The sequence below is a fragment of the Phacochoerus africanus genome, chromosome 9 (genome assembly GCF_016906955.1).
Source record: "Phacochoerus africanus isolate WHEZ1 chromosome 9, ROS_Pafr_v1, whole genome shotgun sequence".
Taxonomy (NCBI): domain Eukaryota; kingdom Metazoa; phylum Chordata; class Mammalia; order Artiodactyla; family Suidae; genus Phacochoerus; species Phacochoerus africanus.
The window spans coordinates 53,330,184-53,353,405 of NC_062552.1; the positions used below are offsets into that span (position 1 = coordinate 53,330,184).

The window sequence follows — 23,222 nt, forward strand, 5'->3', positions numbered from 1 at the left end:
CTCCGATTAGACCCCTAGCCTGGGAACCTCCATATGCCGTGGGTGCAGCCCTCAAAAAGACAAAAGACAAAAAAATAAAAAAGAAGTGGTTTGATTTCTGTGAGTTGAACATCCTGAAGTTCATCCATGAGGACAGATGAGAGTAGAGGAGTCTCAAGGATAAATTAGGAACTCTGAGGCTCCGGCAGCTGCTGTCTTGGGTGCAATTTTAAAAGGATTGTAGTTTTATATTCCTTTTCTAATATTTCATTGTTTGTGTACAGAAATGCAACCAATTTCTGTATGTTAATCTTGTATCCTGCTACTTTGCTGAATTCATTGGTCAGTTTGAATAGTTTTTGTGTGGAGTCCTTGGGGTTTTCTATATATAGTATCATATCATCTCACAGAATGACATCTCTTCTAATTTGGAAACCTTTTATTTCTTTTGTTTTTCTGATTGCAGTAGCTAGGATTTCCAGTACTATGTTGAATAAAACTGGTAAGAGTGGACATCCTTGTCTTGTTCCAGATTTTAGCAGAAGGGGTCTGGGTTTGTCATAAATGGCTTTGATTATGTTAAGGTATGTTCCCTCTATACCCACTTTTGGTAAGAGTTTTTATCATGAATGGATTTTATCAAATGCTTTTTATGCATCTATTGGGATGACCATGTGATTTTTGACTTTTCTTTTGTTAATGTGATGTATGACATTGATTGATTTGCATATGTTGAACCATCCTTGTGAACCTGGGATGAGTCCCACTTGGTCATGGTATATAATCTTTTTTACATGTTGCATTCAGTTGGCTAAAATTTTGTTGACAATTTTTGTATCTATATTCATCAAAGATATTGGCCTATAATTTTCTTTTTTGGTAGTATCTTTGTCTTGTTATTAGGGTGAGTGTGGCTTCATAGAATGTCTTTGGGAGTGTTCCTTCTTCAACATTTTGGAAAAGTTTAAGCAGAATGGGTGTAAGTTCTTCTTTGTATGTTTGGTAGAATTCGCCTATGAAGCCATCTGGTCATGAACTTTTGTTCACAGGGAATGTTTTTAATACATGTTCAATTTATTTTTAGTGATCAGTCTGCTCAGTTGATCTATTACTTCTTGATTGAGTTTTGGTGGGCTGTGTGTCTCTAGAAAGTTGTCCATTTCTTCTAGGTTGTCAAATTTGTTGGCAGAGAGTTGTTCATAGTATTCCCTTGTGGTTTTTTGTATTTCTGCAGTATTTGTTACATCTCTTCTGTTTCATTTCTTATTTTGTTTATTTGAGTTCTTTATTAATAATATATACTATATTATTTAAAATAATTATATTATCAATATATGTTAAATACATTATATTTAATATATAAATATGTAATAATATATGTATTATATATATTTAAAGCCTCCTGATTTCAAGCTCAACTATGTGTTCAGTTTTTTTAAAGTATGATATCTAGGAGTTCCCTAGTGGTGCAGCAGATTAAGGATTCAGCATTGTCACTGCTGTGGTTCAGGTCATTGAAGTGGCGCAGGTTCCACCCCTGGCCTGGGAATCTCCACATGCCAAAAGATAAAGTATTATATGTAGTATTTCATTATGTTTGAAAAGGGAGATTTCATTTTTGCATGAGTTTATCCTGCATTTATTGTCCCATAGTTGACATTTAATTAATAGTACATCTCCCCACTGCCACTTATGCCATCTCTATTTCTTTCTAAAGTATATCCTTCATGGTTTATTAAACTTCGATGTGTGTCTTCTACCTCCATCTCTCTTCTGCATAACTTTGTTAAGATTACATCTACTGGAACTCCCACTGTAGCACAACAGGATTGGCAGCATCTTAGGAGCACTGGGATGCAGGTTCAATACTTGGCCAGGAACAGTGGGTTAAGTATTTGGCATTGCCACAGCTGCAGCTTAGGCTGCAACTATGGCTCCGCTGGGAGAGCCATATGCCAGTGGGATGGCCAAAAATGAACATAAAAATTTGTATCTACTAATTAAACACCAGGGTCTAAATGTACAGCCAGCCACTCACATCATGTTTCTGATATCAGAGTTTACTTTGGCAAAAACAGCTTAGCATATAGCTAGAATTTGATTCTAAGGAAATCACAAAGTGATTTGCATGGAGTCATGGATTTGACTTTCCATTGGTAATGATTATGTTCATTCTTTAAATATTTCAGGTGTCCTGGGAAAAGACTTTATAGTGATGAAGTAAAAATTCCTGTTTTATGGCAAGATGAGAATAATTTAAACATTTTTTTTTTTGTCCATTTGGGCAGCCTCCCCTTCCCTTTAGAATATATCGTGCATCTATACTAACCAGACCACCTTAGGAGATAACATTCCTTCTTAATCTTGTAAGGGGTCACAATGACCAATGACCCACTTCTTGCTTTGTATGTGTACATCTGGATTGTGTAAACTAAATGATACACCATTTGATGTATAACCCTTTGTCTCAAAGACTTATAGAACTGTGCTTTGACCCCTAGCAGCGGAAACAGTCCTCAGAGATTTCTGAAAGATGGTCTTTCAGGTTATAATCTTCAGGTTGGCTGGAATAAAAATTTCCACTTCTTCCTTGGTTTGACTATTAATTTTTTCATTGACAGTAGGTTCCTAAAAGCCCAGACCCACTATCCTTGCTTTCCCTATTCCCTGCCCGAGATCACCCCTGCCTCTTCACACCCTTCTAGTTGTGAATCATCAGAAGCAGATGGGGTCAGGGGCCCTGTTAGGGCTCTTGCCGTGGAGGGGAAAAAGATGCCTCCTTTTACTCAAAATGAGGAAGTGAGAGGGTAGGCTCAGTATAGGCTTGAGAATAGGAGGCAAAGTGTTTCCATCCACTTTAGCTCAGGTTAGTCTTCCCAAGAGAGCCAATTGGAAGACAGGATTTCCGGGCCCAGAAGCGCAACAGCCAATCAGATCGCGGCCCGACTGCCTGCGTTCTCCTAGGGCCTTCCCCCAATATCCCTCTAGGACCAGCGCAACTTATCTTGCTCTCTGGGCTTTCTTTCTCCACATCCCTGCCTCCGTCTCTAATCCAGCGGTAAATTTTGAGCTGCTCCGGTGCACCTTCCTTTCCTCCTCTTCTATAACTCAGAATGTTGGAGTTATGTAAGAAACCTTAGATCAAGATCGAAAGTCTTGCTTTAGAGAAAGCAAAACAGAATAGCAGGGCGTTATCTCTTATCTGTGTGAGCTTTGTGGAAACTCCCATCATTCGTTATCTGTCAATTTTAATCAGTGTTTGGACACTGATTTCTCTCAATGCTAAGCGGAATCTGAGCGCAAGAGCGGCACCTGGTCGGGAAGAGAAGGTGCTAATAGGTTTCTCCTGTGAAGGGCAAAGCCTGGTCGGGTGTGAGATGGTTTTTAAACGAATTCAAGACACCTGTGTAAACCTAAGGGTGTGAGGGAGACAAGAGGAAGGAGACCCACTTTGACAGCAGGTACTGCCAGTACATTGGAAAGCACTTAAACGCCATGTCCTGTGTTCCAGTGATGTTAGAGTAAGGGATGTACAATTCTCTGCAAGTGCCCTTTCCTCACCTGGATAGTAATAAGGCTGCGGTGAACATGGGGGTGCATGTATCTTTTCTAATTAGTGTTTTCATTTTCTTCAAATAAATACCTAGGGGTGGAATTGCTACCTCATATGGTTGTTACATTTTTTGGTTTTGTTTTTGTTTTTTTTAGGAATCCCCATATTGTTTTCCACAGTGGCTGCACCAGTTTACATTGCCACCAACAGTGCACAAGAGTTCCCTTTTCTCCACCTCCTTACCAACACTTGTCCCTTGTCTTTTTGATAACAGCCATTCTAGCAGGCGTGAGGTGATATCTCATTGTGGTCTTGGTTTACATTTGCCTGATGATTAGTGCTGTTGAGCATCTTTTCATGTCTGTTGGCCAGTTGTATGTCTTCTTTGGGAAAATGTCCATTTAGGTCCTCTGCCCATTTTTAATTGGCTTGTTTGCTGGTTTTTTTTTTTTTTTTTTTGGTGTAGAGTTGTATGAGTTCTTGTATATTTTGGATATTAACTCTTTGTCAGATATATCATTGCAAATATCTTCTCCCATGCTGTTGATTTAATTTAAGCACAGTTTTAACTTTCTGGAGCTTTTGTTCTTTGTTAGTTACTCTTTAGTAGCATCCTGTTATTGTTTTAAGGCTGCATTTTTCTCACTCCATGTATGTACCTGCATGTGCACATGCATGCATGTTCTCTTCTGTGCCCTGAATTAACTGTTTCCTTCAGGGTCCATTCTTTTCAGTCTCTTTATTTCATACAAGGAGCTTTTTCAACTGTCTGGGGTGTCTTGACTGTGCATATTTAAGAATGAGGTGGCTATGAGCTCTCTGTACGCAGGTGAGACTTGTCATTTGGCCAAGATGATGGGACAGAAATGGTGACATTTTATTCTGATGGAAGAATGCAGGGTCTTTTCTATGGAGCTATCAAATTTATTTAGTGAATAATATTTCAGTATTTTATGTGTATATGCATGTGGGAAGTTCTGGGTGTTCTCCATTCTTCCTACCACACCCTCACCCAGGGGGTTGATACTTGGCTAATGGGGCAGGCTGAATGCTGGTAGGAGGGAGAGCCAACTATTTCATGTGTGGATTCTAGCTCTCCTGCACTCAGGGTCCCTGATATTTCCTGGTTCTGCATCCTCCTAGTGTTCTGTAGGGTGAATTGGCTGCTTCTTTGGCTGTATCTCTTATTCTCCACTGTTTCTTCTACTTTTTCCTGTCATTTATCATTCCTTCATCAAATTTCCATCTTCCAGAATTTTTTTGAAATCTCTGATCCACTGATGGTTCTTTTCCAATTCTCTTGTTTATATCTTTATGTCTCTTTTTATTTCTTAAGTATTATTTTAACAAGGTCTTAAGATAATGAGATGATAAATCAGTGTTTTCAGTCTCCCAGAATAACAGTTCTACATCACATCTTTCCAATCCTCATCATTAAAAACACTAAAAGTCCATCAAGGGTTAATTAGTTAAACTGTGGTCTGTTTATGCAAGAAGTACTTGGCATTTGTTAAGAATGATGTAACTGTATTTTTGGCATAATAACTCCATAGTAAGTATGGGAAAAAAGCAGGTTACAAAGCATTGAGTTATAGAAATATAAATTATATATACATACACATGCCTGAGGGGAGAGGGGAGCCCAGTTATAACAAGGGTTAAGTCTGAGAGGTAATATCCAAAGTTATTTGTTTTCATTTCTTTAGACGTCTCTGTGTCTTTTGAACTTTTTAACAGCATGTTTTTAATAACCAATATATATATAAATCTATTTTTGAAATAATGACTATCCATGTATATGGAATTATGTGTACATCTTGACTTCCTTAAGCTAAGTACCCATACTGAAATTATTTGTTCACTACCTGAGGCTTTAAATCCGATTTTAAAATTTCCTCTCCAGAAAGAATGCAGGTATGTATTTATGAGCAGTATTTGACAGTACTAGTTTCATCAACCCTTACTGAAGCCAAGGAATGATAGATCATCACTTATTTTTTTTCCTCATTAGCCAATTTGATAGGTTATCTCTTCTGGTTCTTTCTTCAAGGCATGCCTCATCTTAATAGTACTCAAGGAGTTACCCCTTTCGCATTGGTGTTTGGACATGCTCCAAAGTTTTTCTTTGCTTTTAGCTCTTTCTAGTATCATCATTTTAAAAAACCTGTCTGGTTGGTTGTTGGTTTGTTTATTTATTTATTTATTTATGTCTTTTTAGGGCCGCACCCATAGCGTATGGAGGTTCCCAGCTAGGGGTCGAATTGGAGCTGTACTCGCCAGCCTACGCCAGAGCCATAGCAGCTCAGGATCCAAGCTGCATCTGCTACCTACACCACAGCTCACGGCAATGCTGGATCCTTAACCCACTGAATGAGGCCAGGGATCGGACCCGCAACCTCATGGTTCCTAGTTGGATTCATTAACCACTGAGCCACGACAGGAACTCTTGTTTGGTTTATTTTTGTTATGAGTAGTTATCAAAAGAATCACTTTGATATTTTAAGCCCTTCTCTACCAGTGTGCAAAAATGTGAGGGAGTTCCCGTCGTGGCGCAGTGGTTAACGAATCCGACTAGGAACCATGAGGTTGTGGGTTCGGTCCCTGGCCTTGCTCAGTGGGTTAACGATCCGGCGTTGCCGTGAGCTGTGGTGTAGGTTGCAGACGCGGCTCGGATCCCACGTTGCTGTGGCTCTGGCGTAGGCCAGTGGCTGCAGCTCCGATTAGACCCCTAGCCTGGGAACCTCCATATGCCGCAGGAGCGGCCCAAGAAATAGCAACAACAACAACAACAACAACAACAACAACAAAAGTGAGGACTAAAACAATAAATTCCTGAACTCAGTTCATCAGATTTCAAATTTATTTTCCTCTGGTTGAGGCAGAGTAGGGAGGGAATTAGGAGTTTGTGACTTATAGTCAGACTGCCTGAGCTCAAATCTTAGCTCTACAATAACTTACCATCCGTAACCGTGGTTAGTGAGCTAGATTCTGTTCCCTCATCTATGTAATAAGGACCATATAAGCATACGGCACAATGCTGGTATATAACAAGCCCTTAAGTTATATTTATTATTACTGTCATTGTGACTATTATAAGAAGGAATTATCCTGACTATGTACAATGCTATAGACTGAATTTTGCCTTTCCCACCACCAAAATTTATGTGTGAAGCTATAACCTCCAATGTGGTGTCATTTGGAGGTGGGACCATTGGAATATGACTGGGTCATGATGGGATTAGTGCCCTTATAAAAAGAGATACCAGAGAATTCTCCCCCCACCCCCTAATGTTAGGAAACAGCAAGACAGTCATGTAAAAGCCAGGAAGAGAGCCCTCAGCAGGCCTCCACCGTACTGGCACCCTGATCTCAGACTACCAGCCTCTAACTGCAAGAAACAAACATAGGTTATTTAACCTACCCAGTCTGTGGTATTTTGTTACAGCCGCCAAAGCTGATTAAGATGTATGCTTTTGTTATTATCATTTAGCATGAGGCCCGAAAGTCGTGAGAAATAAAAGAGAAAGTAATGATGATAGACCATAAGAGATAGGTTAGGAATGCAGGCAAGTAAAGAATACATAGTGACTGATGTTGATGCTTCTCCTGTGTCTGTCTTTACCCTCTACACTGTTTCTCTGTCATTGGATAACAGCTGTAGTGAACTGGTCACTGTTTTCCTAAGCAGTGAAAACTTGAACCAGCTGAATGTGGGTGGAAAGATTATGGAATGAAGCTTATGCACAAGAATTCGAGTCATTTTGACTATAAAATACAGGACCTAGACTGTGTGTTCTGCAGCTTTCTCTCTATATGGTATTTACTGTGTAGGAATTCACTTACTGGATGAGGAAGTTGGAACTTGTATCTATTTAGAAGTTGAGTTCTAAATGACTCATTTTTTCTAGTGGAGCTCTATAAGTCTTGTCTTCATTATAATCAACATAATACAAGTTTTTCTTATCTTCCTATGATGCTCCATTGTTTTCTAGAGTTTACTTTTTGTGTAAAAAAAATGCTCTTTTGCTCCTAAATTAGTATTGGGGTATTATAAAAGGAGTTAAAAATTTCCTACTCACAGCTTCATTGAATTAACCAACTACTTTAAGGCCAGTTTGTTCATTCTATATGTGAACAGTTTTGTACCTTATTTATTCATTTAATATTACAGTTGATCCTTGAGCAACTTGAGGGTTAGGGGTGCTGACACTCTCACCAATATTGCATCACTTTATTTATTTATTTATTTATTTTATACTCTTTAAGATATTTTTATTTTTTATTTTATTATTTTATTTTTTTTTATAATTTTTTTTTATTTTCCCACTGTACAGCAAGGGGGTCAGGTTATCCTTAAATGTACACATTACAATTACATTTTTTCCCCCACCCTTTCTTCTGTTGCAACATGGGTATCTAGACAAAGTTCTCAATTGCATCACTTTAGATCAAGCTAAAGTATATTTCTACCTAGCCACCATGTGCCATAGTTCTAAGCATGGTCTTCCCTTTAAGGACTCTTGCTAATTCTTTTGGTCCTCATTCAATAGCTCCTCTTTGATATCTACTCAGGATAAATTAATCCTTCTATATCAGGCTCTACTAGCATTTGGCATGAATTTGAAATACTTGCCTTAATGAACCTTTTTTCTTCACTATTTCATGTCCTATAACAGAAACTAGCTACTTTTATCTTCATGGTAAATATTGGCACATAGTACACACTGCTGAGTGAAGAATTGCAATAAATGTGGACTTTGTTTCCAGCCAAGATGAAGTAACAAGAAATGTATTTATCCTCCCACATAAGTAATAATGACAATAAAATGGACAAAATACATGAAACAACAATTTTCAAGATGTGGGAAGGATAGTGATTTCTGAGAGACTGAAAATACTAGATGAGCCCTAAAATTGCCCAGCTCATTGCCTTGAGAAAGTTTCCAATCCACAGCAGAAAGGGAGTACCCAGTCAGAAGCCAGTGGACTCACTGAGTTGAAGAGATGGAATTGGGAATCCATGGAGACAATACTGGTAGAGTCTGCAGGACAGTATACCACAGAGGAAAGAGCTGCACAGGGAAATGTGGAGATCTGCAGGGGGTTCACCTTGAGTATTCAGTAGAGTGCTGATAGCCCATGTTTGATCAGGAAACTACCTGATGCCAGGAAAAGAACACCTTGAAAGAATTAGAATAATGCCAGTGCTCATGGAGGGCCAAAAATGGTTCCTGTTCCCACCAGCAAGACAGAAAACTCATAATTCATTGGGCTTTGGGGAGAATATTTTAAAAGTCTTGTTTCATTAGCGGGGAATAATTATCCCCTAAATACACATCTAGTCCCACCTAATAACTTCCAAATGAAGACCAGAAAGGATCAGTTTCCAATAACGTAACTGCAGTTCGGAACAAAGCACCACGGGGTTCCCGTCATGGCTCAGTGGAAACAGATCTGACTAGTATCCATGAGGACACAGGTTTGATCCCTGGCTTAGCTCAATGGGTTAAAGATCTGGCATTGCCGTGAACTGTGGTGTAGGTCACAGACACGGCTCAGATCTGGCATTGCTCTGGCTGTAGCGTAGGCCAGCAGCTACAGCTCCTATTCAGCCTCTAGCCTGGGAACCTCCATATTGCCATAGGTACAGCCCTAAAAAGACAAAACAAAACAAAAAGAACAAAGCACCAAAAATTTGTTGGAAAGAAGAAAGCATTTCCTGGTGGTTCATGGTAACCACCACACTGTTGCTGTTGTAGCTTGGATCACTGCTGTGATGTGGGTTCAGACCCTGGCCCCAGAATTTTTGTATGCTGTAGGTGCAGCCAAAAAAACAAAAACAAACCCCTAAAATTTGTTGAAGCAAAATATCTAGCAGTGAATAATGTAAAATTCACAATAGCTAGCGTCTAATTGATGATTACCAGATATGCAAAGGGAATGCAACCCAAGTGGAGTAAATAGTAAATCAACTGAATCCAGGCAGGAAAGTACAATCCATTATGAGGTGAATAATAAATCATTTGAAACCAATCTAGAACTAAAGACATTAGAATTAGCAGAGAAGGACATAAAAATTAATTACAACTACAGTCCATAATGTTTTGTTCAGAAGTTAAATGGAAGACATTTAACTTTTTGAACATAAGGAGTGTAGACATGGAAGATTTTTTAAATATTCCGGCTGAACTTTCTGAGCTGAAAAATGCAGTGTCTGGGATGAGAAACTGGGTTGAATTAACAGCTGGTTATATATTACAGAAGACTAATGAATTTGAAACATAGTACTAGAAATTAACATGAAACACAGAAAAGGAAAAAATTGTATCAGATCAACAAACTATGAGATAACTTCAAGTTGCCTAGTATATGTAATTTGAATCCCCAAAGGAGATGAGGTAGAGAGGAGAGAAAATACATTCGAAGAAATAATGATCAGATTTTTTCCCAAATAGACAAATCCACAGATCAAAGTTTAGTGAACAGCAAGAAGAAACATGAAGAAAAGCACATCATAACCAAATTTTAGTACCAAGCACATTACAGTCGAATTTCTCAAAACCAGTGAAAAAGAAAAACTTTGAAAGCAATCAGAGTGGAGGGAAAAAAAGGACATTACATGCAGAAGAACAAAGGTAAGAATGACAGCAAATAACTTGTTGAAAACATTGGATGTCAGAAGACAGTGGAGCAGCATCCTTAAAAAAACTGTCAAGCTAGATAGAATTCTTTACCAATTCTATTCCTTCTTTCAAAACAAAAGTGAAAAACTTTTTTCAGAAATATAAAAGCTTAAAGAATTCAGCAACAGACCTTCCTAAAAATATTCAAGGAAGCCATTCAGGGAGTTCCTGTCGTGGTGCAGTGGAAACGAATCCGACTAGGAACCATGAGGTTGCAGGTTCAATTCCTGGCCTCACTCAGTGGGTTAAGGATCTGGCATTGCTGTAAGCTGTGGTGTAGGTCTCAGATGCAGCTCGGATCTGGCGTTGCTGTGGCTGTGGTGTAGGCCAGCAGCTGTAGCTCCAATTTGACCCCTAGCTTGGGAACCTCCATATGCTGTGGGTGTGGCCCTAAAAGACAAAAAGACAAAAAAATAAATAAATAAAGGGAGGAAGCCATTCAGGCAGAAGGAAAATAACACCAAATGGAAACCTAGATCTACTCAAAGAAATGAAGCACATCAGCAATGATAACTATATGGATGTGGGTATAAGTTTTCTCACACAGAACAATCTGTTCTTAAGAGAGCTAGTCTGTTCTTATGACACTACATAATTGAAACAGAGTTAAGATACTGTTTGTTTGTTTTTTTCGATTTCTGCTTAGAATTGGATACAGATCACTGCCTCATTTCTTGACTGAGCAGAAACATCTGGAAAGTAATTTCTGTGACTTTAACCAACAGTTAGTGATATCTATTCCTTCATTAACCTGGAGTATACATATACATAATGGTAGGAGGCAAATTTTTTTCTTTTTTCTTGTCTTTTTGCTATTTCTTGGGCCGCTCCTGCGGCATATGGAGGCTCCCAGGCTAGGGGTTGAATCGGAGCTGTAGCCACCGGCCTACGCCAGGGCCACAGCAACTCAGGATCCGAGCCGCGTCTGCAACCTAGACCACAGCTCATGGCAACGCCGGATCGTTAACCCACTGAGCAAGGGCAGGGACCGAACCCGCAACCTCATGGTTCCTAGTCGGATTTGTTAACCACTGCGCCACGACGGGAACTCCCAAATTTTTTTCTTAATTTGTCTTCAGTTTTTCACCTCATTTGTTTCTGTGATTATTAAATGAACAAATCCTCTTTTCACTCTTGAGATATAACATTTAAAATATTTATTCACCACAAGTTTTAAAAATGTCAGTTTGTGATTTGCGAATTTTGTTTGTTTTGTCTTTTTGCCAATTCTTGGACCACTCCCACGGCATATGGAGGTTCCCAGGCTAGGAGTTGAATCAGAGCTGTAGCCACCAGCCTACACCAGAGCCACAGCAATGCGGGATCCGAGCTGCGTCTGCAACCTACACCACAGCTCACAGCAACACCGGATCCTTAACCCACTGAGCAAGGCCAGGGGTTGAACCCGCAACCTCATGATTCCTAGTCAGATTTGTTAACCACTGAGCCACGACGGGAGCTCCCTGTGGTTTGTGAATTGTATCAGATTAAAAGCAAAATTTTCTGGTTAAACTACCACTTAGGAGCAAATTGTGTACATGTGCTGTAAGCTCTTTATTGATCCTAGGTTTATCTTTTTTTTTAAAGATTTTCACAAGGTTCTCCATTTTAGGCTCACATATGGCTTTACTACTTACTTTCCAAACTTCAGTTTTATCATTTCTCATCTATATGTGTCTTTTAAAAATTTTTATTATGGTTGATTTACAACATTCTGTCAATTTCTACTGTACAGTAAAATGACCCAGTTATACATATGTGTGTGTGTGTATATATATATACACATACATTCTTTTTCTCATATTATCTTCCGTCATGTCCCATTACAAGTGATTAGATATAGTTCCCTGTGCTATACAGCAGAACCTCATTGTTTATCCACTGCAAATACAATAGTTTGCATCTACTAACCCCAGACTCCCAGCCCATCCCCCTCCTTCCCCCTTGGCAAGCACAAGCCTGTTCTTTACATCCATGAGTTTGTTTTCTGTAGACAGGTTCATTTGCACCATATTTTAGATTATATATATGTGATATCATGTCTCTCTTTCTGACTTACTTCACTTAGTATGGAAATTTCTAGTTGCATCCATGTTGCTGCAAATGACATTATTTTGTTCTTTTTTATAGCTAAGTAGTGTTCCACTGTGTATACATACTACATTTTCTTAATCCATTCATCTATCAATGGACATTTAGGTTGTCTCCAGGGCTTGGCTATTGTGAATTGTGCTGCAGTGAACATAGGGGTGCATGTATCTTTTTGAATGAAAGTTTTGTTCAGATACATGCCCAGGAGTGGGATTGCTGGATCATATGGTAGTTCTGTATTTAGTTTTCTGAGGAACCTCCATACTGTTTTCCATAGTAGTTGTACCAGTTTACACTCCCACCAACAGTAAGGGAAAGTTCCCTTTTCTCCACATCCTCTCCAGCATTTGTTGTTTGTAGACTTATTAAGCCATTCTGACTGGTGTGAGGTGGTACTTCATTGTAGTTTTGATTTGCGTTTCTCTAATAGTGACATTGAGCATTTTTTTTTTTTTTTGTCTTTTTGCTATTTCTTTGGGCCGCTCCCGCGGCATATGGAGGTTCCCAGGCTAGGGGTCGAATTGGAGCTGTAGCCACCAGCCTACGCCAGAGCCACAGCAACGTGGGATCCGAGCCGCATCTGCAACCTACACCACAGCTCACGGCAACGCCGGATCGTTAACCCACTGAGCAAGGGCAGGGACCGAACCCGCAACCTCATGGTTCCTAGTCGGATTCGTTAACCACTGCGCCACGACGGGAACTCCACATTGAGCATTTTTTCAGGTGCCTGTTGGCCATCCATATATCTTCTTTGGAGAAATGTCTACTTAGGTCTTCTGCCCATTTTTCAATTGAATTGTAGTTTCTTCCTTCCTTCCTTTCTTTTTTCTTTTCTTCTTAGGGCTCTACCCTCAGCATGTGGAAGTTCCCAGGCTAGGGGTTGAATGAGAGGTACAGCTGCCAGCCTACACCACAGCCACAGTGATACCAGATCTGAGTCTCGTCTGTGACCTACACCACAGCTCACAGCAATGTTGGATCCCCAAACTACTGAGCAAGCCCAGGGATTGAACCTGCATCCTCATGAATACTAGCTGGATTCATTTCCACTGTGCTACAACAGGAACTCCAAGTTGTTTGTTTCTTCATTGTATGTTTGAGAGATGTATTTCACTTTTGATTATTGTTGTGATGACCTTGCCTCTAATCAGTCACACACAAAAATCTGACAAGTTTTGGAACATAATTGGTGGTGGTACAGTTGTACAAGGCTTTGAATCAACTAGAGTGTAACCTCTGTGTGCTCAGATGGGTCAGCTGTTGCCTCCGGAGACTGTCTCTAATGCAAAGGTGGTCTGAGTGTTATGGCAGCAAGTCATGCTGACTGTGTCCTCTAAAGGCTGCAGTGGGTCATTCCCTTCTCTTTCTTCACTCTCCAGTAGGTTGGCCAGTAAAACCAGGTTGGTGGTAGTTAATGGGCCCTACATAGATGAGTGTTCAGTTGCTCTCATACCTATGCGAGGATGAGATCCATGATGGTGATAAGTTCTCAGTTTATCCAAACTGGGACCTCAGAAGCACAAATAAAAGCAAATGCAGGAATTTCAAAGATGCACCCTAAAAGTTTTCTTAAGTTTAACATGGAAGGATCAATCCATTCAGACACACATACATTTATAGTTACATGCAAAAACAAAAAACCCTTATTCTCTTCTGAGGAGACCAGTTTATGGCAGTAATCTGCGGTAAAACACTCTTTTAGAGGAAAAGTGGTTCTGGTTTGCTACAGCATTTGTTGGTTGGGCAACCAACCAACCTCGCATTCCAGAGAAAGCAGGAACCAGCTGTGGAGTGGGGAGGATAACATAATCAAGAGCAGGGGATAGACAGGTCTTCTGTGCTTTTCCTAGGCTCTGGAAAGAGTCAGTTGGTAAAACACCAGGTTTTTTTTGGTTGTTGTTTTTTGCGGGTTTTTTTTTTTTTTTTCCCCTAGGGCCACACCTGCGGCATATGGAAGTTCCTAGGCTAGGGGTTGAATTGGAGCTATAGCTGCCGGCCTACCCCACAGCTCACAGCAACGCTGGATCCTCAACCCACTGAGTGAGGCCAGGGATTGAACCCGAATCCTCATGGGTCCTAGTTGGGTTCGTTAACCACTGAGCCACGAAGGGAACTCCAATACCATAGTTTTGTCTATATGCTGAGGTGTCCCCACTTGGCCATTAGGGAGGATAGGAATGATTATGAAAGATAAGAAAGATATTGGTGATGATCTTCCTGATTTGAAGGCCTTTAAATGCATATTTCTCAGGACGATTCTGAATACAGATGAGAGAAGCAGCTTTATTTTAATGTTTTTTTTAAACCAGGAGTGAAACCTCATAAAAATCTGTGTTCTCTCTCAGTAGCCTATCAGCTAAACAAACTGTAGTTCTTCTATATTTCTACGCATGGGGTTCAACTATCAGAACATCAGGGATCTGGTCCTGATTGTGCCTTTTGAACCCTAAAAAAGACCCCTTAAAATCATTCTCTGTAAAATTCTTATCTGCAGGGGAATCCTGCTATGGCACTATGAGTTAAGGATCTGAGTACAGAGGCTGGGGTTCGATCCCCAGCCTGGCAAAGTGGGTTAAAGATCCAGCATTGCCACAGCTGTGGCATAGATCACAGCCGGCTCATTCAATCCCCAGCCTAGGAACTTCCATATGCTGCGCGTGCAGCCAAAAAAACAAAAACAAAAGCGAAACTTCTCTATACTTATTTTGAGAGGATCAATAAATTCATGTTATAGCATTTTGAAAGCATAAAGTGAATATGAATAAAGAAGTAGGGTAGGTGTTCTCTTGTGGCACAGCAGGTTACAGATCCTGCGTTGTCGCTGCTGTGGTGCAGTTTCGACCCCTGGCCTGGGAACTTCTGTATGCATGCGCAAAGCAATAAAAGAAGAACTGGGGTAGAAGAAACCCTAACCCTTAACCTACTTCAGTTAGAAAAGGAAATTTGAAAGGATGCTTGGGGACAACCCAATTAAAAGGATTTGAAAGTATCAGTTACCTCAATCTCTCTTTTATCTTCCCATCTTTTTACTCTGCCTGCCATGGCCTTAATTCACATTCATCTCTTCATTAATTATTCTTGTGCTCTCACCTAGTCACCCCAAAAACCTGTTTCCCCTTGTTGCCATTATTTTTCACAGTGGCCACCAGTTAATCTCTAAAACGTACCTAATTAAAAAAGTCCTGTGGCTCAGTAGCTCCTCAAGGGACTACAGGATGGATCAAATTCTCTCCATGGTATATAAGGTTTCTTGCAATCTACCTTTCAGGATTGTTTTAAACATTAAGTTTATATAATGTCTCATACATAGAATTCAATATATCTCATGCAGTGAAACAATAATAACAACAATAGTAGCTATACGCTAAAAATTCCTTTAAATTCATTCTCTAGACTTAGGTTTCAGTCTCTAAAAGAAAATCCTACAGAGAAAGGCCATTCTTATAAATCTAGAGAAACCGTTCTCTTGAAGGTAGTCTTGATGAAGGATCAGGAGTCAAGACACTCACATCTTTCACTTTGTTTCCTTCCCCTTTCTCCATGAAGTGTTGATAGAGCCCCACACTGTAAGCTCCAAGAGGCAGGACCATGCCTTTTACCCGTCTTGCCTTCTACTTTTTGTCCTCCCACTGTATAGTGAAGGGAACCAGACTTTGTCACCTCAAAATATGCCACTTTGGTATATTGATTATTTTGAATTAAGGACAAGAAGAAATAGCAGATGTAAGAAGGACACTGACCTGCCTCTTCTTCCTGAAAGCAGGAGGTAAACCCCCATGTGAAAAGTACCCTGCCGATACCAGGAGGAAGGGAGCCATTCTTGCACCAGAGATGGGGCATTTGGGCTGAGAAATCTGTACAAACAAACCTTGTTAACCCTTACCTTACCAGTTACTTCTTGAGTAGGAAAAAATTCACTTCTCCTCCTGTGTTTCTCCTTTACCCTCACACACGTTCATACAACTTCTGACACAGGCGTGTGGGGTTTTGCCCACACCAAGCAATTCTGTGAAACTGAATTGCTTGTGAAACTGGGTATCCTACAGTTTAACTCAATTCTGACACTATCTGACTTGGAAGATATCATCAGATTCCACAGGCTAATGGCTTAGTCCCACAAGACTGCCTCCCATTTCAGATGCCAATCTCAGGTAGTAGGTCTCCAGGTTACCTACAACTTCTGTCTGACTTGGCTGTAAATTGGAGCTTCCCGTGACCCTCCCCCATCCCCACCTTGGATTCAGTTACTTTTTAGAACGGCTCATAAAACTCAGGAAAACAATGTACTTAGTATTATTAAAAAATTGACAGAAACCTCAATTAAGTAGAGTTGGGAGACCAGAAGGGGGAGCTCTCACACCCTAAAATGGTAGCAGAGCCCAAGAGGAAGAAGAAAGATGCCTCTTCTTTCCTGGCAAGGACCCAGCCAATGAAAAGCCATGGACTCTTTGCTTGCTCTAATGCTCCCAACTTCTTTTTCTTCCCCATGAATTCGTTCTCCGTCTCCTGCCTTTTGTGGACATGCATGTTTCTCCTCCAGAGCTATAGACCTCGAATTACAGTTCTCTGCTGATGCCAAATAAACCTGTTTTTGCCTGAGAAATATGGGGCAGTCTACCTATTTCAGAACTACACATTTACCAGTTTATTATAAAAGGATAGGATAGGAGTTCCCATTGTGACACAGTAGGTTAAGAATCCAACTGCAGCAGCTGGGGTTGCTACGGAGGCACAGGTTTGATCCTTAGCCCAGTGTATTGGGTTAAAGGATCCAGCCTTGCTGCAGCTGTGGCCTAGGTCACAGCTGAGGCTTGGATTCCATCCTTGGCCAGGGAATTTCCATATGGCACAGGTGCAGCCATTAAAAAAAATAATGTAATATAAAATAATATGATATAAAATAATAAAATAAAATATAATAATAAAATAAAAGGATACAGATGAACATCCAGATGAAAGAGATGCATATGGCAAGGTATGTGGGAAGGAGCACAGAGCTTCCATGCCATCTTTGGGCATGCCACTCTCCCAGCACCTCCACGTGTTCACCAACCTGTAAGCTCTCTGGACTCTATACTTTTGGGATTTTTAGGGAGGTTTCATCATGTAGGTATGATGTACCAATAATTCCAATTCAAGCGCCTCTCTCCTCTCTGAGGAATGGGAGGTGGGGCTGAAAATTGCAAGATTGTAATCATGGCTTAGCCTTTCTGGTGACTAGCTTCCATCCAGGAGCTCACCTAGAGTTATTATTAGAACAAAAGACACTGCCAGAGCCTAGGAAGTTCCAAGAGATTTAAGAACTCACTCTAGAACTGGAGCCAAAGATGAAATATTTGAACAAAAGATTCTCCTAGTGCTCTTATCACTTATGAAATTACAAAGGTTTTAGGAATTCTGTGCCAGGAACCAGGGAGATATTTTATATATATACACACACACACACACGTTATTTCTTTTTTTAGGTTTTTATTTTTTCTATTATAGTTGATTTACATTGTTCTGTCAATTTCTGCTGCACAGCAAAGTGACCCATACACACGCACACACACATACACACACACATTCTTTTTCTTACATTATCCTCCATCATGTTCCATCATAAGTGACTAGATATAGTTCCCTGTGCTATACAGCAGGATCTCATTGCTTATCCATTACAAATGCAATAGTTTACATCTATTAACCCCAAACTCCATCCAACCCCCCAACTCCCTGTTGTCAACCACAAGTCTGTTCTCCATATCCATGATTTTTTTTTCTGTAGAAAGGTTCATTTGTACCATATATTAGATTCCAGATATAAGTGATGTCATATGGTATTTGTCTTTCTCTTTCTGACTTACTTCACTTAGTATGAGACTCTCTAGTTCCATCCATGTTGCTGCAACTGGCATTATCTTGTTCTTTTTTATGGCTGAGTAGAGTTCTGTTGTGTGTATGTACCACGTCGTCTTCATTCATTCGTCTGTCAATGGACATTTTGTTTTCATGTCTTGGCTGTTGTGAATAGTGATGCAGTGAACATAGGGATGCATGTATCTTTTTGAATATAAGTTTTGTCTGGATATATGCCCACAAGTGGGATTGCTGGGTCATATGGTAGTTCCATATTCAGTTTTCTGAGGTACCTCCATACTGTTTTCCATGGTGGTTGTCCCAATTTACATTCCCACCATCAGTGAAGGAGGGTTCCCTGTTCTCCACACCCTCTCCAGCATTTATTTGTTCACTTGTTAGTGATGGCCATTCTGACCTCTGCGAAGTGGTACCTCGTAGCATTTTTGGTTTGCATTTCTTTGATAAGTAGTGATGTCGAGCATTTCTTCATGTGCCTATTGGCCATCTGTATATCTTCTTTGGAGAAATGTCTATTCAAGTCTTCTGCCCACTTTTCAATTGGGTTGTTGATTTGTTTGTTGTTGAGTTGTATAAGTTGTTTGTATATTTTAGAGATTAAGTCCTTGTTGGTTGCATTGTTTGAAACTATTTTCTCCCATTCTGTAGGTTGTCCTTTTTTTATTTTTTATTTTTATTTTTTATTTTTTTAGAACTTTGAATATATCATGCCACTCTCTTCTGGCCTGTAGTGTTTCCACAGAGAAATCAGCTGAGAGCCTTATGGGGGTTCCCTTATAATTAACTCTGTTCTTCTCTTGCTGCCTTTAGAATCCTCTCTTTAACTTTTGCCATTTTTATTATAATATGTCTTGGTTTGGGCCTTTTTGGGTTCAATGTTTTGGGGGCCCTCTGTGCTTCCTGTATCTTGATGTCTGTTTCCTTTTGATTTGGAAAGTTTTCAGTTTGAAGTTTTCTTCAAATACATTTTCTCTCCCTTTTTCTTTTTCTTCTCCTTCTGGAATCCCTATTATGTGTAGATCGGCCCTCTTTATATTATTCTATAGATCTCTTATATTGCTTTCATGTTTTTTTCATCTGGTTTTCTCTCTGCTGTCCTGCTTGGGTGGTTCCCATTCTTCTATCTTCCAAGTCACTAATTCGTTCCTCCGTGTTATTCATTTTGCTCTTCAGTGCCTTTAACTCACCTTGTGTCTCTGCAAATGAATTTTCTAGTTTTTCTTGGCTCCTCCTTATATTTTCTAGTTCCTTTCTAAAGTAATCTGCTTTACTGTTCATATCTAATCTTTTTTTTTTGTCTTTTGTCTTTTTTTGTTGTTGTTGTTGCTATTTCTTGGGCCGCTCCTGCGGCATATGGAGGTTCCCAGGCTAGGGGTTGAATCCGAGCTGTAGCCACCGGCCTACACCAGAGCCACAGCAACGCGGGATCCAAGCCGCGTCTGCAACCTACACCACAGCTCACGGCAACGCCGGATCATTAACCCACTGAGCAAGGGCAGGGACTGAACCCGCAACCTCATGGTTCCTAGTCGGATTCGTTAACCACTGCGCCACGATGGGAACTCCTCATATCTAATCTTAATTCCTTTGTATTCGCTATTAATTCCTTCAGTATTTTTACCATCTCCTTTTTTCAACTCAATGTCTGTTAGCCTGCAGAGGTCTCTTTCATTATTTGCTCCTTCAGGTGAATTCTCCCGTTCTTTTAACTGGGAATGGTTCCTCAGCTTCTTCATTTTGCTTATATTTTTCTTACTCTGTGAGTTTAGGGAAAACAATTACTGTAGTCTTGGAGGGCTATGTATATGCATGAGTACCCCTGGGTATTTTGTTAGGTAGGGCTTACATTTTATTTTTAGGGTGCTGCATGTGCTTCCAGGGAGATGGAGGCAATGGGCAGAGCTAGTAGCCAGTGCCTGGTTGCTCGGCCCTTGACAGTGTCAGGGACCTGTGGGAAGGTGGCACAGACTGCTCCCAGATGCAGGGCCCTGGGAAGTGACAGTGATCAGGCATGTGTAGGAAGCACCCTACCTATAGTGGCAGCAGCAGGGCCGGTGTGTTCCCAGGGTAATGAGAGCAACAAGGGGTGGTTCCTGGTTGCAGTGCCCTCTTCTTTGCCAACCTCTGATGTGACTGGGGCCCAGGTGGTGCCTGTTCACAGACCCCTAGCCATGCCCCACACAGATGACTGCTGTGGTTTGTCCCCATGGCCTGTAGAACATTCAAGAGGTGCCACATTGTGCTTAGCTCCCCTGCTTCCCTTACTCCACACAAGAAGTGTCTGGCCACGTGTAGCCTGCACAGGAGGCACCCAGTCTTCCTTAGCCCAAGCAAGTGGCACCTCGATACCTGTAGCCTGCGATAAAGGCACCCCACCCTCTGAGAGTCCACGGGTGCTCAGGGAAAGATAATCCTATGGCGGTCCACCCCGCCTCCTCTCACCCTCCTAACAGTGGCTCCTTATTTCTCCTGTGGGCCAGACCTCCTCCCAGGTTCCCTTGGCTGTGGCGTTCTGCTCCCCAGCTCCTGGCATTTGGCGACCCCACCCGTGGTGCACTGCCGCCTAGCCCCTCAGTCTGTCTCCACACTGCCAATCCTAGTCTTCTCACAGGAACTAGCATCCAGAGCCTGAGTCTCAGCACCCAGCCCCCACCCAAGCATCTCAGGCTGTGGTGCCTGGGGGCAGTGGCACAGATGGTCTGTGTGGCTCTCACTCTAATTTGCCCTCCTCAGCCTCTGTCTTGGCTGATCTCCCCATCCGTTAGGTGGCTTCCCAGGGTGTGGGTTCCTCTCCTCTTCAACAGCTTCCTCTCTGGAGTGTTGGTCCCATCCTGATTCCTTTTCTCTCTTTCTCTCTCTCCCTTTTGTCCCCTTTTGTTCTGCCCAGTTAGGTGGAGGGTTTCTTGCCCGTTTTGGAGGTTTGAGGTCTTCTGCCAGCGTTCAGTAGATGTTCTATGCAAATTGTTCTACATGTAGATTTCTTTTTTTTTTGATGTGTTTGGGGGGGAAGGTGAGTTCCATGTCTTAATCCTCCTCTTGATCATTCTGTCTGTATTTCTATTACACTACACTTCTTCACCATTTACTATCCTTAGCCCAAACCCTTCTCTCTTATCTGTTCTTTACCAATTCATTATTTCTTTGTCTAAAAGGTATAAAAGCTTCCTGCTCTGGTCACTTATTTGGGTTTTCATTCTTACATGTACATTTAATAGAATTTGTATGCTTTTCTCCTATTAGTCTGGCTTATGTCAGTTTAATTCTTAGGCCCAGCCAGAGACCCTAAGAAGGTAGATACGTTTTTCCTCCCCTACACTAGTTAATACCTTCGATGCAGTGTTGAACAAAAACAGTAGTAGCAGACATCTTTGTCTTTTTCTAATTTTGAAAAGGCAGATGTATTAATTTTCTTTTTCTTTTTTTGCTTTTTTAGGGCCAAACCCACAGCATATGGAGGTTCCCAGGTTAGAGGTCAAATTGGAGTTGCAGCTGCCAGCCTGTACCACAGCCACTGCAGTGCCAGAGCTGAGTTGTGTCTGCAACCTACACCACAGCTCACAGCAATGCCAGATCCTTAACCCAATGAGTGAAGCCGGGATCAAACCCACATCCTCATGGAGACTAGATGGGTTTGTTACTGCTGAGTGGCAATGGGAACTCCTTAATTTTCTAAGTTTACCATAACAAAGTACCGCAAGCTAGGTGGCTTGATAGAAGTTTACTGTCTCACAGTTTTGGAGGCTGGAAGTCGAAAATCATGGTATCGGCAGGTTTGGTTCCTTCTGAGACTGTGTAGGAATATCTGTTTCATGCTTCTTCTCTAACTTCTGGTGGTTTACTGGCAGTCTTTGGCATTCCTAGGATTATAGATGCATCACCCTGATCTCTGCCTTCATGTTCACATAGCATTCTGTCTGTGTGTTTATCTGCCTATGTGTCTAGATTTCCCCTTTTTATAAGGACACCAGTTATATTGGATTGGGACTCACCTTAATGACCTGTTATTAATTTAATTACACCTGCAGTGACCTTATTTTTAAATACAGTCACATTCTGAAATACTGATTAGGACTTCGGTATATGAATTTCAGTGGGACACCATGCCCTAACATTTTACCATTAAATATGTTTGCTGTGATAATCTTTATTAAGTTGTCTTTCATTCCCAGTTTGCTAAAAGCTTTTATCATGAGCAGATGTTAAACTTTGTTCAGTGTTTTTATGTAATTAAAAAGATTTATCGGAGTTCCCATCGTGGCTCAGTGGTTAACGAATCTGACTAGGAACCACGAGATTGCGGGTTCAATCCCTGGCCTCACTCAGTGGGTTAAGGATCCGGTATTGCCGTGAGCTGTGGTGTAGGTCGCAGACATGGCTCGTTCCTGCATTGCTGTGGCTGTGGTGTAGGCTGGCAGCTGCAGCTCAGATTAGACCCCTAGCCTGGGAACCTCCATATGCCGCAGGTGCAGCCCTAGAAAAGACAAAAAGACAAAAAAAAAAAAATTTAGGGAGTTCCTGTTGTGGCACAGTGGAAATGAATCTGACCAGTATCCATGAGGATTCAGGTTTGATCTCTGGCCTGGCTTAGTGGGTCAGGGATCTGGTGTTGCCCTGGGCTGTGATGTAGGTCACAGATGCAGCTTGGATCCCACGTTGCTGTGGCTGTGGCTATGACTGGCAGCTGTAGCTCTAATTGGACCCCTAGCCTGAGAACTATTTATTTGGTGGGTGTGGCCCTAAAAAGAAAAAAAAAAGCTTAACATGTGACTTTTCTTCTTTAATTGATTAATATAATGACTTATATTAGTAGGTTTTCTCAAGTTAACTCATTCTTGAAATTTTGAGAATAAGCTAAACTTGATCATGATTTCAATTTGCTGATGTTCTAGAAGACAGTTTTTGTCATGGTCTGTGGGCATGGGTTAGAAAAAGAATTTCCCAGATTCATAGCAGGTGAAAAGAAAGATAAGAGATGCTGCTAGCACAGTGGGACAACTTCCTGTTAATCAGGGAGAGCCTGACATGCATGGTTCTGTCTGTTTTTATAGCCCAGG

At 41.0% G+C, this 23,222-nt stretch overlaps 1 protein-coding gene across 3 annotated transcripts in view; it reads left to right on the forward strand.

Moving 5' to 3' along the window:
- AP3B2 (adaptor related protein complex 3 subunit beta 2) overlaps positions 1 to 23,222 on the forward strand; it is a 91,729-nt gene that overhangs the window by 15,148 nt on the left and 53,359 nt on the right. The window lies entirely within an intron of this gene.